A 22,413-nucleotide genomic window follows, 5' to 3' on the forward strand; every position below is an offset into this window, starting at 1 on the left:
CCAAAGTTTTACAAAACTGTATTAGTTTTTTTGGCTGGCTTCTGTTTCTTATCATTTCTTGGATTTTCTTTTTTTCAGCCATACTTCATGTTTACAAATTAAAACTACACCTTGTTATTGTGGTGCCGATTTAGCTCAGTGCATTGAGCAGGCGCCCACTTACCATACAGTTAACAGCGGCCGGCCCGCGGCCCTTCGCCGCATGTCTTCCTCTCTTTCGTGTGCTCTATACTTTGTGTCTATTGAATAAAATTATTAATTACTTATTTACTGAGCCATACTTTAAATATAAGATTCCTTCTATAAAATGGGTCATAAAAAGGAAGACATTTACTTTTTACAGCACTTGGTACAGTAAATATTACAGTGAATTTGCTTATGTAGTAGATAAAAAATGCAATGGCGGTTTACACTGGACTAACATATCAGTGCAAAGGAGTTCCTGACATGGTGTTCATATAGGCTATTTCAAGAGCAGACGATGCACTGACTGATAGCCATTGCTAGCATATGCTAGAAATTAAACATGCAGTTAAATGTTTTTTCCTAACATTCTCAAAAGTAATTGTAGTTGCCTCTGTCTTACATATTTAAATATTTCCTGTAAAAAAAAATAAAATAAAACATTGTCTTTTTCTGTAATTTAGCTGAAAAGTTCAAAGCCAGAGTTAATATGGTTATTGTTATATTTGGTACATTAGCAGGAACCAATTATTGCAAGCGTGCTTATCACTTGTTAATTCCTGGTCGTACATGGACGTAAACTATTATAACAAGCGGGGCTGGGAAATTTTTAATATTTGACTGCATTCAGAAAAGGGAAAAGAAAGAAAAGAAGCGTTCTGATTTATACAAGAGAGCAGAGGAGCGCAGACAAGCATGAGCGACTTTAAAGTTTTTTAAAGGAAATGAGATTTGGAATATGACAGCGCTCCTAATATCCTCATGCACAGCTTCTCAGCATGTATGCTAATGTCCTGCCCTGACCACTAATACACAGGAGGAAAAGTGGGGCTAAATAAAAATGAGGAGAAACCTGTGAAATATAATTCTAAATGCCTAAAACGACTACAGTATCAGCCGTCTTGGATCTGTACTTCTTCATTCGGATGTTCTCATTTGTATCCACACCTGTGTCATTCACAGCCTTACGTCTTAACCTAATTTCATGGTCTGTGGGTTTGGATGGATGGCTCTGCTGCAACCTTTACACCGAGGGGAGGAGAGAGAGTGCCGTGAGTGCGTATGGTGCGCGCGCGCGCGTGTGAGCATCTGTGTGAGTGTGCACTTACACAATAGCACAATTGGGGAAGAGCAAAGAAGAAAGAGAGAGAGAGAGACCGGATGCACCGCTACAATAGCACAGAGAATTGTAGTCAGTGGCAGATATTAACCTTTTAACCTTGTACTTTCTGTTAACAAAAATACATTAAGCTGGATAGCTGACAGCGAATTGGGGTTTTACAGACTTTGACTGAGCATGACTGAATGATGAGGTGGACCTATTTTGTGGTAATGCACTTCAATTACAGAAGCAAGTCTGCTAAAAACACATAAGCTCAAGCAAGATATATTAGGGAATTTGGTAACGGCAAATTATTCCCATTGTTGATCTGAATGACATATGAACTACGCCTGACTGGAAAAGCTGGAGCAGGGAAAACAATGCAACCTTACATACAGAGCAGCGGATGAATTTTAACGATCCCAAACAGAATTAGTCACCGATTGTCGTTGATTAGATAACAGGTATTTTCTAGTAGATGCGATTATTTTTGGGGTCAGCGTAACAGCTCGGTGTGTTCTTAAGCAAAATGTCAACATTGCCCTTTTATCTTTTGGTGTGACGGCTTATTTAGCCAAACCATGCATGCGGTGAAAGAGGCGAAGCAGTGCTACGGGAGGAAACTAGAGTCACAACTCCAACAGAGTGACTCTAGGAGCCTGTGGCGGGGACTAAGGACAATAACGGACTATAAAGCACCAACAACCGGTATGACGAACGCGGCCGTGACTCTGGCAGACGAGCTGAACACTTTCTATGCTCGCTTCGAGGCTGCAGCTAAGGTCTCCAACAATGCTAGTGTTAGCGGCGCTAACGGCTGCAGACAGAAAGATACTGCCAGCACCGGAAACGTTCTCGTCATCTCCGAGCATGAAGTAAGGAGAGCCTTCAAGAGAGTGAACACCAGGAAAGCAGCAGGACCAGACGGCATCCCAGGTCGTATCCTAAGAGACTGCGCATACCAGCTAGCTCCTGTGTTCACTGAGATATTCAACATCTCTTTATCTCAGTCGGTGATCCCCACATGCTTCAAAGAGTCCATCATTGTTCCTGTCCCGAAGAAACCCCACCCTGCTTCTCTCAATGACTATCGCCCTGTAGCCCTCACCTCAGTAGTGATGAAGTGCTTTGAACGCCTGGTCAGAGACTTCATCATTTCTTCACTACCAGACACACTGGACCCACTACAGTTCGCTTACCGTCCAAATCGTTCCACAGACGATGCCATCTCTCATCTCCTCCACACATCACTCACTCACTTGGACACTAGAAGGGGGAATTATGTTAAAATGCTCTTCATAGACTACAGCTCTGCATTTAACACCATAATTCCCTCCACACTCACCACCAAGCTGGAGCATCTGGGACTCAGCTCATCTATGTGTCAGTGGATCTCCAACTTCCTAACTGGCAGACCACAGGCAGTAAGGATGGGCGGACATGTCTCAGCCTCCACCACTCTCAGCACTGGAGCCCCCCAGGGGTGTGTTCTGAGCCCCCTGCTGTACTCTTTGTACACATATGACTGTGTGGCCACTACCAGCTCCACCACCATCATCAAGTTTGCTGACGACACCGTCGTAGTGGGCCTGATCTCTGATAACAACGAGACGGCCTACCTGAAGGAGATTAGGAATCTGGAGAACTGGTGCCAGAGGAACAACCTCCTTCTAAACGTCAGTAAGACAAAGGAGCTGATAGTGGACTTCAGCACTAAGCAGGAGAGGAACTACCAGACCCCCGTCATCAACGAGTGCCCAGTGGAGAGAGTGGACAGCTTCAAATACCTCGGAGTTCACATCACGCAGGACCTGTCATGGTCCTGTCACATCAACACTGTGGTGAAAAAGGCCCGACAGCGTCTCTACCACCTCAGACGCTTGAGAGACTTCCAACTGCCCTCCAAGGTGCTCAGGAACTTTTACTCGTGCACCATAGAGAGCATCCTGGCGGGAAACATCTTAACCTGGTTCGGGAACAGCACCATGCAGGACAGACGAGCTCTACAGAGGGTTGTGCGGTCAGCTGAGCGCACCATCCGCTCCGAGCTCCCTGACCTGCACTCAATCTACAGCAGGCGGTGCTGGACCAAGGCCAGGAAGATCGTGAAGGACCTCAGCCATCCCAACAACAGACTGTTCTCTCTGCTGAGGTCAGGAAAGCGATTCCGCTCCCTGAAGACCAACACAGAGAGACTGAGGAGGAGCTTCTTCCCGCAGGCGATACGGTCTCTCAATCACACCACCACACAGTACTGACCCACACATACAGTTCTTACACAGACACTGGACTTTCTGGACTTTGGTTTTGCACAACACTGGTCACTATATTCTTCATTTCCGGTTAATACTTGTACAGCTGCTGTTATTGTGTATATATTTATTTATATTTAGATTCCTTCATACATTCTTATATAGTTCTATATTGTGTATTGTGTATTTTGTTGTACAGTTATTTTATTTTCAACTTTAATTTATATATTTATCTTTATCTTATTCTTCCCAGTTAAATTTACCCTTCATTCTAATTTGTGTTGTACAGTTATTTCATTTTTAACCTTAATTTATATTTTATTCCTTCCTAGTTAAATTTACCCTTTTTAATTTTTCATATTTATTTCCTATCTTATTCATAGCCTTTTCCTTTTTTGTTCTCTTTAGGTCACGAGCAGTTGTCCAAGCATTTCACTACATATCGTACTGTGTATGACTGTGTACGTGACAAATAAAATTTGAATTTGAATTTGAACCAATTATACTGGAGGGAAATCGATTCCAACAAAGCTCTCTACTTGGACAAACAATAAAATGATCAAAGTGACTGGATGGGTTTTTTTTTCTTCCAACAAGCAGCAAAATTACTTTGTACTTTAAAGCTTAGTTTTTAACCCGGTCAAAATGGGTAATTCTTAAAGCTGTTAAAGAGTGTTCTCCAGCGTGATATGAAGACATGGATATACACACAGAGAGGAAAAAGAAAGCTAAATAAGCAGCAAGAGCAACAAAGAGGAAGAAACAAGATGAAAGACGAACGCTGCTTCGCTATAACAACAGAAGGACATCTCATTGTTTTGTTGCAAATTGTCCCAATCGAGTCCACAGAGTTTTACCGTAGGCACAATTGTTTTTTCACACAGTAAGTGACATAGCTGGTCACAGTCTATTTAAAGAAACTGATACTTAGTGCAGTCTTCTTGCTGTAGCTTTCACATATCATAATGCATAATAAATCACATTTTGATGTTATGACAGAACGTGCAAATTTACTAATAACTAATAATAATAGATTTGTCATTTCTTTTTGGTAATTTGTATCAACTTGTCCAAAAGTTCAAATAATAAAGATTGCTAACACAATTTAAAGCAAATCCTTCCCGTGCTAGGTGTAGCGGCACTGTTCTTCAGCGGATTATTCACGGGCACATTCTGTGCTCAATTAAAAACGCGCCATTTTCTAATTATTAACGGTTTACCTTTGTCTCACACATGGTTCTAAGAGACCACCACTGCTGCATTTAATCAACCCCTTACCTTGCTTTTGAGACATTTAATTTTCCACGCTGTCATTATCCATGTGCATTTTGTCAAGTTCAGAAGAGAGAAGAAACAGTGAGTCGCCCAGTTTGCATGAAGCTTATTTTAATTACTGTAGTATCTTACTCTGCTACTGTCCTCACTGAAAGTACAGTACTGTGAAACATATTAAAACCATAATGAATATGCTAATTAGCCTTTTTTATATTCAGAACCCAGCTGTGGTTTTATATTCTAATGATAAAAGCATCTTTTTATGTAAGCTATAATAAGTGCATGTAATTGCTGATATTATTGTAATTGATGTCTATGTTACGATGCAGGAGTTCATCGTGACTGAGCTACGAGTCTACAGCACAGCCTTAATCCATTTAACTTGTGATTGAACACATAAAACCAGTGATTTGAACAAACCGCTGGTCAGTGTTTTTATCAGGAAGGAACATTTTCATGGTCAAAACGTATACAAATGGCCAAGGCTACATAATCACACATGGATTAATGCACGAAGCCCAAAAACTTGCCTACACCAAGGAGGCACAGAGTTAGCATGGTAACATGTTTAAATTAGCACTGTATAGTCAAGCGTAAAAGATTTTAGAAAGTAAGAAAGTATCAAACTTTAGCATATAATTTAAAATACAAAAGGCACCTCCACTGCAAACAATAAATAAATAAAATAAATAAAAAACTTTTGTTAGGCGTTACAGTGTGCTACACTATTTTTTGACTGTGCTTTAACAAGGGAAGGCTGGTCGCTGTATTTGTCGCCAGGAAATGTGATGATTACTTTTTAAGGACATGCTTTTGGATCAGTGTCACTGCAGCAGCAAGAGTGAAAGTTGTGCCAGATGTACGGATTTGAACGGGAATATTAAATTACACCTGCTTTTGATAATAATGCCGGGCATGCTGAGTATCTGTGACAGTCCAAACCCACCCTGAGGACACAACAAATTGTACCTGCTGTTCCCGATGGGCTGTCCAGGTGTGCTAATAATTTCTTCATTTTAAAGACTGTTTACTGCTCGGTGCCGTTCCTCCTGTTCTCAAAGGGCTCAATGCAGTGCTGTGAAAAATTAAGTAGATCTCATGATTCAATAGCTTGTAGAATCTTTGGAGAAGAATCATTTCTGCATGACTTGGTTGTAAAAGACTTTTGGGGACTTTTTCTTTATAGTGGCGCTTTAGTTCACTGAAGTTTGCAAGTATTTGTTTATGCACAGAGTTCTTAAAGTCCCACGACAGCATTTCAATCAGACCGAGGTCTGGACTTTGACTGGGTCATTGCGATGCCTCGACTCTTTTCTTTTTCAGTCATTCTGTTGTGGATTTGCTGCTGTGCTTGGGATCATTGTTCTGTTGCATGACCCAGTTTGGGCGAAGCTTCAGAAGTCAGACTTTCTTTTTCGCAGGACCGTATGGCATGTGCCAGAACCACACAGACCATTTCCTGAAGTCTGCTGTGACTGTCAAGCCCCATGGTCCAGGAAAGCCTTATATGTGATTACCTCATCATACAGTTCTGCAGACTCCCATATTTGGCATGGCCACAGCCAGAGACTAGAGATGCCAAAAGTTCAGTTACACTTTTAGATAGTTCTTGCCAACAAATATAGCAGGAAGTATTTCACATTCTGAGGCTGGATCATAAAATAAATCAATTTTACACTGTGTGGATACAAATTGGGCTGGGGGTGATTTATCATTTTACTGGTGTCCAGGCCATTTTGGGTTAAATTAGGGATTTTGCAATGAGGAATGACGTGTTATTTGCATTTTTTTTTTATGGCACCGAGTCACCCGCAAAATACAGAATCAAAAACCTTGTAAATCAGAGGGAATAGTTGGAAAGTCTCTGCTCGGTCTCGTAATCTGTCTCCTGTCTTAACAAGAGGTGTCTGAGGCAAGAGTGGGGAAGAAACCCAAGTCTCACTGGTACAATTACAGAAGTGCACTGCAGTCACTTAGCCTGCTAATACACGGTGTGATATTAATTACTGTTTGTAAACAATGCACTTTGCAGAGATTATTGCATGCACTCTGCGTCCTCCATTTGTGTTTGGTAATTCTCACAAGTGATTAAGTGGTGCAGCAAGGACAGCTGTTCAAGATGAGTTCATTGGCATGTTTAATTAATTGCACTTGAGATAATTATTCAATCATTACTTTGATTAATTTTCTGCGTCCCAGATAATGCATCAAACGTCTGCTCGACGTCAATAGTTTTGAAAGCATGAGTAAAACAAGCCAAACCGATTTTGGGGGGTTTTGATTTAGGACTAAAGTAAGCTTTTGTTTCCGAAAATAATGCCAATGTCAGCCCGCCACGATGGGAATTCGTTATTTTGAACGCATGGTTGATCTGAACAATGCTAATGCTCACTTAACAGGCATACCATAAAGGTTGCTGTAACACCTGTCGAGCCAACACATCAGCAGCACCCTGCCACCGCTCACTTCCCTGTTTTAAACTCATTTCAGTCTGCGTTGCGTTTAGAACAGGCTTATTCTTCACCTCCTCAGATATGCAGGGTAGTGGCAACATCCAACTGAAGGAAAGCCAGGCAAATCGTTTGTGAGAGATCTTGTCAAACAGATTAATTCCCACCCTGGGCCTTGGGGTTCTGGACCGTTTTTCTGTCATGCTGCTTTGCCAGGCTTCCTCTTGATAATACCCCAAAGATAAAATTAATTGTGCAGGGAGATGTGGGATGGGGAGTATCTAAAAGGACCTTGAGCAACACATGAAGCTCTCTTTTCCTCTCCGCTCCTCTGCATGTGAAAACACAGAAACAATCAAACCGTCAAAAGCATGACAGATTGCACCGATGATCACTAACTTTGTTAAGAAGTTTCTGGAAGCGGGAGGTCCTGACAGAAATGTGAAGGGACAAAATCAACCCTTGTGGAATAGCCTTGTCTTCAAATGTCTGTGCTTAAATTACCGTCAAAGTGGAATCCCCTCACTTCATCAGCAGTTTACAAAGAAGCACGTCACACTAACATTTGCCTGCAGCTGTCTAGCTGTTCATCTGCAGGCTGAAGCACATATTCGTCTCTTCTTTGACACCGATGTTCAGAGTTTAAACAAACTAAAGATGTGGCAGAAATTTAGCATTGACACAGAATCTAATACAAGAATATGAGTCATGCTAACGGCATTGTGATGCAACACAGTACTTAGGCAAATAACCGCTTTGCGTCACTGTTATAAAATGCTAATATTAGTAATGACTGAAGTGCTATTTTTTTTCTTTGGAGCCATTTGGTCAAAAATGTAATATTAAACTAATATAGTTAGTGCCAACTGGATCATCAAGTTGTTAAAGTGTTAGTGTGGATGTAAATTTCGATGCGATTCATGGGATAGCTATTAAGGCATTTTATTGACAAAGCCTGAAGACAACAAAAGTCTCAGAAATCATCCTCCTGAGACTAGTGGATGCCTGTCTAAAATTTCATGACAAGCCATCCCTTAGTTACTGAGGTTTTTCTAACCACAATGCTAGCTAAAATGCTAGCTAAAAGCTGCTATAAATTTCAATGGGATAGCTATTTAGGCATTTTATTGACAAATCCTAAAGACAACCAAAGTCTCAGAAATTATCTTCTTGAGACCAATGGATGCCTGTACAAAATTTCATGACAAGCAATCCCTTAGTTACTGAGATTTTTCTAACCACAATGCTAGCTAACCACAATGCTAGCTAACCACAATGCTAGCTAAAATGCTAGCTAAACGCTATTTTTCCTGTTCATACTGCCCAATCAGCTATACCTACAACACCGGAGCCAAATGCAGACACACTTGTGTGAAGCAGACCTTTTCCACAACCTCCTGTCGCCATGTGTATCTCACTACATTACAGAACAAGTGCTGATCCCTGCTGTGACAGTGTCTCTGTCTTCACCATTGCCCTTCAAAAGCTGCCCAAAGAGCAATTGAACCAAGAACAAAAATCCATAGAGGGCAAAACAGAGGAGCAGGTAGACTGTGGCAGCTGTACTTCTGCTGTTTTTTAATAGCCCCTTGGCAGTGGAGCTGCCCCTGTCACCTCTACTGCAGATGGTGCAAATGAGCCTTTATATGCTGCTGTTGGAGACTGTGGACATGCAGCCAAAGCCCAATCGCAATCCATGTTTGCATGGAGAGATGACTCAAACAAAAGTGTTGCTTTTAGTTCTGTCAGAGTCAAAACACATTTTCAGCTGCCTGAGAGGTAAAAAAAAAAAAAGACAAGAAAAAGAAAACATGTTACTACTAGTGCTTAAATCAGGATTTTTGTCAGCTACAGTATTTTTTTCCTGCACACTAGAGTGACTGTTGTTGCAGCTCTTGCTGTAATTTGTATATTTTTTAGTAGCATATACTGAGATGTTGGTACTGTCAAGAGTTGTAGTATTTTATGAATAAGAGATGAGATCATTGAACTGCTTGCTGCACATCCGTTCCTTTGCAGAGGCAGTCAAACTGTCGTCCGAGCACACTTAGAGCAAAACAGTTCTTGAGAACAACGTTTGGCAGTTTCCATTTGTGTGGATTTGAGTCTCATTTTACTGAGAACTTCCTGCTCGTACTCTGTGCACGTACACAAAGGCAGCCCTGTGATAACCCTCACAGTCCCTGGGCAGTCTACATCCAACAGCTTTGAGCCTTAGAAGTTGCCGCTGTCACAGTGTGACATCATGAGCTGGGCTGGCAGTGTCCCAGTGGTGTTCTCCTTTGGAGCCAGAGATATTCTTCGACAGAGCTCATCCTGTGATTCCACAGTGTCACTCACGGGCCCAGACAGCCAGGATGACAGCCCTGGAATGAGAGCTCAAGAGCAGGTAGAAACTGTTGACAGGACCCTGGGGAGCAATTATGAGCAAAGCCCCACGGGCTTGCTCAAAAGAAACCACAGCTCGTTTAAGTCGATTAAAAAACAAACCCGCACCCCTGTTAAGGGATAGCACTTCTTGCTAGATTGTTGGACAAAAAAGTTTGATGCTCAACTGGTGACGGATTAATAATAAAAACTCCAAGGGGTTGTCAAAACTAAAGAGTTAAGCTTCAGAGTAAATTAGACTATTTGGATTTCCTGTCAGCAAAATCTTGTCAGTCGTCATCTGTGAATCAGTGAATAGTAAACGTAGTGATGTGATTAACAACTTGACCTTTTGCGAGCTTTTCTACTCTTCAGCACTTGTGTTTTTAAGCCTAGAAAATCCAACAGGAATAAATTCAATAGCTACGTTTGACACTCAGCACTTCACTCTCTTTAAAATACCTTGAAATAATCAAGGCAGACAGGTAATGGTTTGGAATAGGATTCAGCTTGCTGCCCTGTGACAGACATTTCCAATTAAAAAGGGTAAATAACTTGAGATTCATCTATTTCACCCTGTCCCGAGATATATCAGTCTATCGTGCTTTAAATCCGTTCAGCCCTGAAATGGTAATATCACAGATTTGGATTTCCTAGGAAAGAGAAATGTCATATAGTTCCAATATCCTCACACTGCTATTTAAATCTCCCTACCCTGTCTGTGTTAGAGTTTTCACGAGGCAAACGGAGCATGGGAGGAAGCCAGTGATATTATAAACATTATATTGTAGCTGGAACTTTACAGAGAGTGTGTTTGCAAGACTTTTGGATTTGGCTTTTTCTGGCAGCAGTGTGCCAAGGCGTACGTTGCTCACAGGTGGTAATGCCATAACTTTTACAACCCACTGTTCTACCCGTGGGATGCAAACTCTATGCGTTACTTTCACCAGCTGCTACTATGCACAATTATTTGGATTATTGAGAGCTACTACGTGTTACACAAATATGAACATGTAGTTTGTACCAGTAAATTAGACTATGAATTCACTGATTCAATGGAGTTTGGTAATTAAAACAACATTGTAGAAAGGAAAGCAGAGCAAATGAAAGGAAAAACACAGTATGACAGACATTGTGAAAGAGTCAGAAAATCTTTAATTGAGATTTTGCTCACATGTAAACCGCATGACATAGTGATAAGCATGCTGACAGTGTAGGATCAAGCGATTAATCCCCCAGTCGTACAGGCTTAGAGGTTAGCCCATGACTATCTGGCAACCACGAGTCGTGAGGGAAAAATTAGCACTCTCCAACCAGTTGCAAGAGGTTGCTGGAAGCTGATAGCAGTCTCTGGGGAAAATGATTGCTAAAAACTCAGAGACCATTCAGTGACCCCTATTTTTCCCTAGTGACCCTTTAGGGAAAAATGTATTCTCTCAAACCGGTTTGCAAAAACCTCCTTGTGATTGCCTTGGTTGCTAGCATATTGCTGCAAAAATGTGATTAGCTAAACAAGCTAATTATGTTGTCAAACTGACACGTGTAAACTTGAGGTTTGTGAATTTCAGCTGTGGGCTAGCAAGATGTCTGTAAAGCATATCTTCTCCTTTTCAATATAAAAGATGTAGGCTGAATATCCCTGTCTTACTGTATCCATGAAATGAACTAGCATGTTGATCTTGTATGACGCTGATCATATCAAAATACCGGCTATCTGTAAGCAAAGCTGGAACTTTGCACATGTAGACTAGACGAGGGGGAAAAAACCTTTTGAATATCAGGCAATATTTTCTTCTTTTTTTCTGTCCAAAGAAGGAAGTAGGTTAAGTTGTGCTTGCATGAGCTGTTTCATTTTTGCTAAATAACAACCCCTTTCAAAGCTGTCTAAACTGATCGGCGTTGTCCGGTCTGATGTTGTGTAACCTCACAGATACTTTGAGCTACCTCCTTATTTCCCAAGGGGAGGCCACAATGGATGGATCCTCATGTTTGTTACACCAGATGCCCTTCCTGACATCATTTATCTGGGCTCTGGATCGACATTAAGAATACATTAGCTTGTAACCCCTGGGGGGCGAAATTGAACTAGGAAGCTTTCCCTTGTAAGCAGCTGTGTTAACTACCACACCATAAAGCCACTGTCTGATGTACTATAACCTGATACTTGTCGGTTTTGGTAGCTCATATCCTGACAGCAGTGCAGTTTTCGGCTGCAACTCTCTACTCCGCTTTAACCTCCAACTAATCTTCTGGGGGAGGGTTTTAATTCAGACTGTAATTTCTGCTCTGGTACTATTGTTATATAGAATTTAAACAAAGTCTAAATATTATGTATTTTTCCCCTATAACCCCATAACCTAAAATTTCTGACATTATTCAACTGACATTTACTACATAAACCAAACTTTTTCCTGGCCTGATCTCAATCTGGCACAACTGGTTGCGCAGACCAGTGCTGCGAGTGTGATGAATGGGCCGCCTTTGGCCCAAAGCTTGCCCAACTGCTAATAACCAGAGCTGATTTCAAGTCCAAATTACCCCACATCCACATATGCATCCCAAAAGCTCAGCCAAACTTGGATTACTGCTTTTCGAATACAAGTGAGCGACATTTAGCTGTAATCAGCTCCACTTGGCTGACTACCTGCACTACTGTAGCCTGAGTCTTGCCCTGCTTTTGCCTCGATTAACTCCAGCCTGCACTGATGAAATGCAGCATCATGATAGTGGGGAACATCCAAGGGATGGAAAAAGTCTTCTTTTTTAAATAAATAAAGTGACATGACTCATTAATGTGATGGATGACTTTGCAATTTTCTGGGACCTCAGCATCGACCCAGCCCCACCAGCCCCCTTCAGGAGTACCCCTTGTGGGCCATTCCCAGGTGAAAGCTGGACATTTAAACGTGTCCCTTTTAAGTGCTGAGGCAAGCAGGTCCGCTGGGCAAATGATTGCCCTTTTTAGCTCTTGAAGCTCCTGAGGACCCATTTAACTGTGAAAATAAAATTGTTACATTCACCTAATAGCCAGTTAGTCTAAATTATACAGCAATATTTTAAATGACAAAAACAAAAGCTAAAAATAAATAAGAATATAAATTAAGTTAATTATCATCTGTAAACGCTAAGTGGAGCACATTTTATAGATTGAGAACCAGCAGATTTAAAACAGACTCTTGCTAGTTTGTTTTAATCTTGTTGACCAAAAATGTAAATTAGGAAGGGCAATTTTTGTTCATGAAGGAGATCATGACACATTTAGTTAATCCGTCGCTGTCAAAGCCCAATACTTTTAATCTATGCTATTCAAGTTCTAATTGCGCCTCAGTCATGTTTTAAATTATCTGATAGCATCATAGCTTTAAACTTGAAAGAATCCACATTCAGAAATAAGCTTAAAAAAACATTCAACCTTTCTCGTAGATTCATGAATGTTTCAAACTAATTTGATTGTTCTATCAAAGTCTCTGTGACTTTACCAAAATAAAGTGTGTGAGAAATGTGAAACCTTTTACAGCAAATGGTGTAATCCTTTGTATTTTCAGCCTTTTTGGGTAAAGGTAGATGTCTTCAGATTTCAGGCACAGTATTTCCAGCACCTAGAGTATGCTACACCATATTATACAGTACACTGTGTATACAGTGCACAGCAAACCCCCAGACAAATCGTGTGTTTAGAGTCGATGATCACAGTATGTAGTCTGGTGTGATGGAGTCCTGCCTACACTTTTTTATGGCACTAAATGTTCGCAGTTTCAAAAAAGTCACTTGAGATAGAACTGATCTATATACGGCAGCCCTGATGTTGCATAACACGCTGCCTAAGTACTGATTACTGGCAATTATGTCCAGAGACGGCTGACACAGTCAGATCTATTATAATGCATCCACTCTACAGACACTCACAGAGTTGTACCCTCGCTATCGGTGGGTGACTGGACTTAGTTTCTATGGGAACCAAAGTGCAACACACACTGGTAAAATGAAAATACAGCTGTTGTTGTTCAGACAAACGGTATAAAGCAAAAGTAAAGCCGACTGTTTTAGAACTGCTACGAGCTGAGCAGCTGTTACACTAAAGATATCCCAGCTTATAGTTATAGTATATATACTCATAGTTTTTTGCTGCCGGATGGGGAGGGGTAACAGCACTAGATGACAAAATCCATTACATATGTGACTGAGCTTCATACTTTTGCTATGCTAAACTCTGAAAGTTCAATGATAGCAGAGTTAGGTGGCAGTTCCAAACCTTTTTTGTGCCACGTACTGGTTTATGTTCGACAATATTTTCACGGACCGGCCTTTAAGGTGTCGCGGATAAATACAACAAAATGAAACCAGTACCAGTACCAAAAAAAAGAAGATTTATTCATAACACATGGGAAAACAACCAGGGAAACAGAGTTAACGAGAAAAACGATAATAAAATAACGAACCCTGAAAATCATAAATTTCACAGCCCGGTAACAAACGACTCAAGGACCGGGGGTTGGGGGCCACCGCTTTAGATAGTCTTAGCTGGTTAAAGTATGAACTTACAGCTGCACAGCCAGCTTTAAATAACTCAGATGTTTGTGCTTCATCAACAATAAAGAAATGATATCACATTAGACCCCAGTCACACCAGCCCAAGGACCCATTTAAGTGTGTTTCTCGATCGGTTGGCGTGTGGTTCCTGGACAATGAGGACAGTTGCTGAGGCAGGCAAGTTTATTAAGTCCGATTAATGCAGACCTAGAGACTGATTAGTGACCCCCCCCCCTCCAGTGAACGTTTTCTGTGATTCGAGTTTTATTACCACTTGACAAATGTTTGCAGACAAGTTGGCATTTTCGATGCGAACTACTACCCGCTTGGCATCCACTTTTTGTGAGAGATTTAGCCTAGCAAAAGCCTAAACCTCCAGCAGCGACATGCCAACCGCACTTAGTCAGGAAACACACATTTTTCCCTCTCTGCCATAGATCCTGTGTAGCTAAACTTTAGCTCTTCTTAGGCAATTGAATTCTAAATTATTCAATTTCAGCCTTCTGGTGTTCATTCTAGATCTCTTTCAGTCCTCTTGTGTGCGCATATGCATCATCACAGAAAACTGTGTTCTTGGAGTCATCGGCTGTATCGGGAACTACCAGAAAAGCAGCTTTGAGGCAGGATTATTTATCTCTTTTTTGCATATAACACAAATAATGTGTGTCATTAAATAAAATTGAATTGTAGAGTTCAGGATAGGTGTAGGTGTGATCACTTTGAGTTTTCCTAAAATACTGTGTCAAGTGCAGATGCACCTATTAATACCACACAAGTGGATCTTCTTAATTAGTGTCTCCAGTCCCACATTCCCAGTTTGAATACCACTCAGGTCCAAACTTCCAGTATGAACTTCTCCTCTTTGGCAGTATCAACATATGTGTCTCCATATTAATCTTTCTCTGTCCTTTTGATTATCTGTGCACGTGCCTCAAGGGTCATTCAGATGTTTTGCTTGAAGGGCTGTCTGGTTTTGACAAGTGCCCTACTCACCTGTGTACATGGCATGAATAGAACACAAAGTAAATATGTCCTCCCTTATGGTAGGTCAGACTACAAGGCAGTCCACTTTTCTGCACACAGTGTTGCAGGTCTAAATCAAGAACTGAATTTCAACACAGTGGCATACGAAGCTTTTGCCTCAAGGGCCTGATTTCCTTGTTCTCTGGTGTTTTAACAATGAGGCTGTTCTTGACAGTCCAACTGAGGCAGTCATGTTTAAGTGGCCCTTGAGCCCAGCCTGTTTTGTGTAACAGAGTTAAAAGCACTAAAGTGCATCAGGACTACTGATATGTGCCCAATAAATATCATCAAGCCAGTCCTTCCAAATGCAAAATCAAACCAAAACAAAAAATACATGAAAGATTACCTCGTTGATCAGCCTAAAGATGGTTAATGTCATGTTTACCTTCTTTTGAAGCTATCACTCAGTGATATTCAATAGAATTAGGATCAAGACTCAGAATGGTCCAGTGTTTTCTACTTATTCTTGTTTTCATTCATTTTATCTTATATCTTACGGTGGCCCCTAGAGACAAAGCATGTATAAACTCCAAAACACTTACAAATTCCAAATAGCACGCACAAACTCCTCAACACATACAAAATCCAAAACACATGCAAACTCCAAAACACATGCAAAATCCAAAACACGTACAAAATCCAAGACACGTACAAGCTCCAAAACACATGCAAAATCCAAAACACGTACAAAATACAAAACACGTGCAAAATCCAAAACACGTGCAAACTCCAAAACACGTGCAAACTCCAAAACACGTACAAAATTCAAAACACGTACAAAATTCAAAACACGTACAAAATTCAAAACACGTGCAAACTCCAAAACACATACAAAATCCAAAACACGTGCAAAATCCAAAACACGTACAAAATTCAAAACACATGCAAACTCCAAAACACATACAAAATCCAAAACACGTGCAAAATCCAAAACACGTGCAAAATCCAAAACACGTACAAAATTCAAAACACGTGCAAACTCCAAAACACGTGCAAAATCCAAAACACGTACAAAATTCAAAACACGTACAAAATTCAAAACACATGCAAAATCCAAAACACGTACAAAATACAAAACACGTACAAAATACAAAACACATGCAAAATACAAAACACGTGCAAAATACAAAACACGTACAAAATTCAAAACACATGCAAACTCCAAATCACAACGGAAGTGCTCCAGGACGCTAGGGGCAGTGTTGAGCTCGATTTGTAAAATAAACGGCAAGTTTGTTGCAAACACATGGGCTCTAGTCTCCGTTGCGCTTCCCAGGTTGCCTAGCAACTATGATACTAACAGCTGGAAACGTGTCATACAACTTTTTTTGACAGAAATGAAGGAGAACATATTTTTTTTTCATTTGTTTGTTTGTTTCTACAAGAGCTTTGTGTGATTTGATAAGTATCTGAGGCTGAGACCACAGGACAGTAAAACATGATTTTTGGGCTTCATTTCTGTACTGAACAGTCATTTAAGATTAGCTAGTAAATAACAATTAGCTAATGTTGTTCATGAGACTAAAGTCATATCACTTTGGTAATGTAAATATAATATGGCCAATATTATGGTTATTATATTAGTCATTATTAGGTATTACAGCAGTGAACATGAACTCTTTGTCAAATACTGAGCTTCAGTACAGATTCAAGTTGCAGTTATTTACATGTCTTACCACCTTAAATCTTCACTCAAAGACAAGTATATAGGAATGACTGCCAAATTTATTTGCCACTGAAGCCGAAGGATGGCATCTGAATAAAACCTCTCTTGACATGCCTAGATGACATTAAAGCTTGGTTGGCTCTAAACTTTTTAAATTTGAATGAAAAGAAAACAGATTTGTTGGTGTTTGGACCCAGTGGCCCCTGTGAGTCCTCTTCTTTTCATTTGGAACCCCTGGAGGTTTATTTTAAACCTGTTGTTACTGCCCTTGGTTTTAAGTTGGACCAGTCCATTTTTATCATTTAAGGCGACTGGCAAGAGTGAAATCGTTTCTTTCTAGGCAGCACTTTGAAACCGTGATCCATGCTTTTATTTCTTCCCCTGTGGACTACTGTAACGCACTTTATGTGGGGGTCAGTCAGTTGTTACTCTGACATCTGCAGCTGGTTCAAAATGTATATTGACAGTGCATATATAGGTGTATCATATATAAGAGACAAATGTTGTTCCTTCAGTATGTTGGCATTACTAAATTTGGCTCAAATGCTTACATACATGTGTAAAAAGAAAATGTACAAGCTGTGAGCTGTTTCAAATCAAATCACTTTTATTGTCACATCACATGTGCAGGTACATTGGTACAGCACATGTGAGTGAAATTCTTGTGTGCGAGCTTCACAAGCAACAGAGTTGTGCAAAATACGATAATGTAAACAAGCAAAATACAAGAATGGCTACATCTGAAACTAATAAATATATGTACAATATATAATAGTATATATATGTTTCTGATAAAATGAAGAGTAGACTGATGTATTAAATATTCCTTTATTGGGTGAGAAAATCAGACCATGTCATAACTGCTTTAAGTCATACAGAATAGATATCAGAGCTTTAAACAGGCTGACGTCTGCTAAATGGGTCAAACTGGGCAGAAAGTCTACAAACACATAACATCCTTATAGAATATGATGTAACACTATAGATCAACTTACCTCAGAATATATAAAGCATATAAACAATTACACCAATATGATGCAACAAACACAGCAGTGCTACTGATCCAAAATACTCAAAGCTTCATAGAACTGAAACAAACATTTATTTTTAGTTCCATTCTGCTGCTGATACAGACTTTAGGTTTCTGAACATCAAACTTGTTGCTGCCTTTCATAGTGCGTAACTTGAAGGCCCTGAGTACTTTCTCTCACACTGAAAACACTGGGATGATAACATTATTTGAACATTACCTAATAAGACTGATTCAGGACAGACAATTAGTTATTTTAAACTTTTCTAGCAGTCCTTCACAAACAGGGAACAGTCTGTCTATTCTCTCCATCTGTCAGCTGCTGCTGGCTCTTCCTCCTCCTCTTCCTCACATACTGCTGAGATTGTCCTGGTGGATCATCAGGGGTGCAAAGCCTCACAGATGATGTAATGCAGTGGGTCCCTCAGTCTGTCCTCACTCTGGACACTTGCAGGTGTCACACATAGAAATCAAATGTGTGATAAGCTGCAGGATTCAAACACAAGTGTGACTTATAAATACATGTTCATACTTTTATTCCACAATCAGAGAGAAAGAAACAGAGAGAGAGTGCAGGACAGACAGACAGGTGACAGTCTCAGGTGTACACACTGCTACAAAACAGCACCAGAGAAGGAGGATTTAGTGTTTGTGTCATTACGAGTGCTAAACAAGAAGAGTTCCCAGATGGTACAGTGGACACATGTGTGACTCCTGTGATTAAAGCATCTTTCTTTCAGCTTAAGGAGTGAACCGTCAGCTGACTGACATGACTGACTTTAATTACGCATAAAATCATCACATTCTCTGTAAGATTAAAGTCAGCTATTGAACGGCGAATATTTTGAAGTGAAGGCTTTAAAACCAAGTTAGTACAAACGTCGCTAATGTCACATAACTTTCCCGACATGTTGCCAACAGTAATGTTTTAATGTTCTTCATTATAAAAACATTTGCGCATAAATAAGTGACATAATATTCAGTACTTACTTCTGGAAGTTTACTCTTCGTCCGCTCCGCTTCCGCCGTTTTTTTTCGGCAAAATTATCCAAACCACCGCAGCGCTATGAAGTCTGGGATATGTTGGGCCATGAAGGCTACACAGACCCATCCTTAAAATTCAGGGAAATTAAGGACGCATTTGAGGGCCGCATTTCGAGCAGCCTTTAAATTGGGACAGTCTTTGTCGTGTCGCTGTGACATAATCGGCCTTAAAATGCGGCCTTTAAGGCTGCAGACCCCAAATCCGGTCATTGGTACTTCCTGGCTTGTGTAGTTACTAGGTAACAAAAGCTCAACACTGCCCCTAGCATCCTGGAGCACTTCCGTTGTGTTTTGGAGTTTGCCCGTGTTTTGGGGTTTGCACGTGTTTTGGATTTTGCACGTGTTTTGGATTTTGTACGTGTTTTGGATTTTGCATGTGTTTTGTATTTTGCATGTGTTTTGGAGTTTGCACGTGTTTTGTATTTTGTACGTGTTTTGGATTTTGCACGCGTTTTGGGGTTTGCACGTGTTTTGGAGTTTGCCCGTGTTTTGGGGTTTGCACGTGTTTTGGATTTTGCACGTGTTTTGGATTTTGCACGTGTTTTGGATTTTGTACGTGTTTTGTATTTTGCATGTGTTTTGTATTTTGCATGTGTTTTGGAGTTTGCACGTGTTTTGTATTTTGTACGTGTTTTGGATTTTGCACGCGTTTTGTATTTTGTACATGTTTTGTATTTTGCACGTGTTTTGGATTTTGTACGTGTTTTGGAGTTTGCACGTGTTTTGGATTTTGCACGTGTTTTGTATATTGTACGTGTTTTGTATTTTGTACGTGTTTTGTATTTTGCATGTGTTTTGTATTTTGTACGTGTTTTGGAGTTTGCATGTGTTTTGGATTTTGCACGTGTTTTGTATATTGTACGTGTTTTGTATTTTGTACGTGTTTTGTATTTTGCATGTGTTTTGTATTTTGTACGTGTTTTGGAGTTTGCATGTGTTTTGGATTTTGTAAGTGCTTTGGAGTTTGCACGTGTTTTGTATTTTGTACGTGTTTTGGATTTTGCATGTTTTTTGTATTTTGTACGTGTTTTGTCTTTTGCATGTGTTTTTTATTTTGTAAGTGTTTTGGAGCTTGCATGTGTTTTGGATTTTGCACGTGTTTTGGATTTTGTAAGTGTTTTGGAGTTTGTACGTGCTTTGTCTCTAGGGGCCACCGTAATATCTCATTATGCTGTTGGAAAAACCATGACCAGCAACTGCCTGGATACCTTGATTTTATTGTGTCCTTTGCAGATTCAAGCACACTGTGCCTAATGCAGCAACACGACCCTATGGTGTGTGATGGTGTACTTTTCTTTTTTTTAAAAAGTTGTTTTTTTTTCTACCATGACCACAAGGCTGATGTGACTTAGCACAAAGCTCCAATTTTGTTTCAGCTGTCCCAAGAAAACTCACCCAGAAGCACTGTGGCTTGAAGCCCACTTTCATTTAGAAGGTAACACATGGTGCGGCTAGATACTACTGCGAGTCTTAATCTCTAAAGTCAGGTTGTATCCATCCTGACGTTTTCTTAGCTTTTAGTTTTGCACTTTAAACTACCCCCCTGTTAAATCTGGGGTCAGGTTTCCTCTGGGCCAGAGGTGGGCAAATACTCTTCCCATGTCTTTACAAGCTTTTTAGTGCGGCCCCCAACAACATTCCCAGTTTCCCATGTTTCCCCTTGGGAAAATTAATTTCCCTCCCCTGCTCTAGCCCGTGTCAGCATCTCCCTGTGAATCTTTACCATGACCACACGTGGCTGTTACAGTTTTATCCTCTCAGATAACTTATGTGTGTGTGTTAAATGTGGCACACATGATGATGATGATGACAAATAACACAATAATTGGATCGCTCCATTTGTCAGGGCTGAAGATTAAAACCATGTTATACTAATTAAAGTCTGCTTTAAATATGACTACACGCACATTTATATAGCAACACTTGGAAAGGGATTTGTCTGCGCTATTTTAGACTACGGTTCAGTTCTTTTCGCACATTCTTTGTTTAAAGTTAAAGCGAGCCAACATCATAATAGTGGGCATAGCCCTGTGTCAACTTTGTCTGAAACTTAGCAGTTCGTAAAGGAACTTAGAATAGAATCAGCGAACTCTGGACACCTCTCAGAGTTAGCAGTAAGGGTAAACATTTTCATTTCATTTAAGTGCCCATTTAAACATATATACACAAAAGCTTTATGTGCATTTTCATTCAAAGACAACACAGAGATGATTTCTCAAAGATGCATCTTTGCATGTTAACAGCAGACTTCTTTATAGTACATCGTTACATTTCCAAGCTCGTATTACTATCATCCTTCAATCCTAGACGTTGTACTGTATCACAAAATATCCACATAGTACTCCATAGTTTAAACACTACACTGCAAAAATTGTGCTATCTTAGTGTCAGCACAAATTCTTACACAACAGAAATTGTTGACAAGAATCAATCATAATCTAACTTTAAATATCAATGCAGTTAATTTACTTTCAGCTGGCTAAAGTCAGGCATGTACCTGTGAATACTGTACTTCTGCCACTACCAAAGAACTGCTGCTGCAGACGGGATGATCCTCTTATAGGCTCGGCAATCTGGGACACTATTCCCACTTCTTACTTTTGCCAATTTGCTCCTGGAAGCCCCTGAGTCCTTGTCTTCATTAAAGGAGTTCCTCATTGATCAATCACTGTCAGGGGAGTTGCCCTGTAATTGCACTGAGGCGTAATCATGACTGACGTCTCCCCCCCCCCCCCCCCTGCTCTGTCACAGGTCTCGGGAGAGAGAATGCTCCATGACTTTCACACCTTCGACCTCAAGGTAGGCCCCTCTAAGGATTTTACTCTTCCCTTTGGGGTTTATCTTTAACGTTATCAGGTTTTGGACTGATTATCGTCACTCATGCATGTGTTTGTGCATGTATGTTAATGGCGATGGGGACAGGTAAGTTAAGATTTTGAATAAATATGAAATATATTTTTCACTGATACGACTGACTTCCTGTCATAGATGCGATAGACTATATTATGTGTATTCATTTAAGAATTTTTCTACGTAATATATTTATACTTAGAGATACACTCTGTAAAATACACAGAGGTTCTTCACTGACTTGAAAAGAACACTTAACAGACAGCAGACGGGGAAAAAATGCCAATCTTGGCCTCTCGTCAAGTTGCTCATGGAGCTAATGTTGTAGATTAGCAGTTGCTGTAACCTTCAGCTTGTCATTTTCCCAAGCAAAAGTGTCTGCAAGCACTCTTGATGTTTTGTACTTATAGGAGACTTTAGATAACCAATTTAAAATCCAGTATTTTGTAACCCCTGTGTTTAATCTTGGCATTTACATGCTCTAACTACACGAGCAGGCTCAGGTAGACAAAATTGAATGCTAATGTGATGCATAATATGAAGCAATAGTTTATTCCAGTTATTCATTTATTTGACATCAAGATCTTGACTTTATTGAATTATATTTTTCCCCCTCCAACAATGTGGCTAAGGCTTTTTAT

General features: G+C 40.2%; 1 protein-coding gene across 14 annotated transcripts in view; it reads left to right on the forward strand.

Annotated features, from left to right (window-relative positions):
• LOC146675136 (receptor-type tyrosine-protein phosphatase delta-like) overlaps positions 1-22,413 on the forward strand; it is a 419,238-nt gene that overhangs the window by 191,466 nt on the left and 205,359 nt on the right. For all 14 annotated transcript variants that reach the window (XM_085400208.1, XM_085400214.1, XM_085400212.1 and 11 more), the window contains one exon: positions 21,674-21,721. The gene's annotated coding sequence lies outside the window, so the exon portion shown is untranslated. The remainder of the gene's footprint in view (positions 1-21,673; positions 21,722-22,413) is intronic.

Source organism: Rhamphochromis longiceps, linkage group LG3 (genome assembly GCF_057381845.1).
Source record: "Rhamphochromis longiceps isolate RC_006_pf linkage group LG3, R_longiceps_female_GT1.1, whole genome shotgun sequence".
Lineage (NCBI taxonomy): Eukaryota > Metazoa > Chordata > Actinopteri > Cichliformes > Cichlidae > Rhamphochromis > Rhamphochromis longiceps.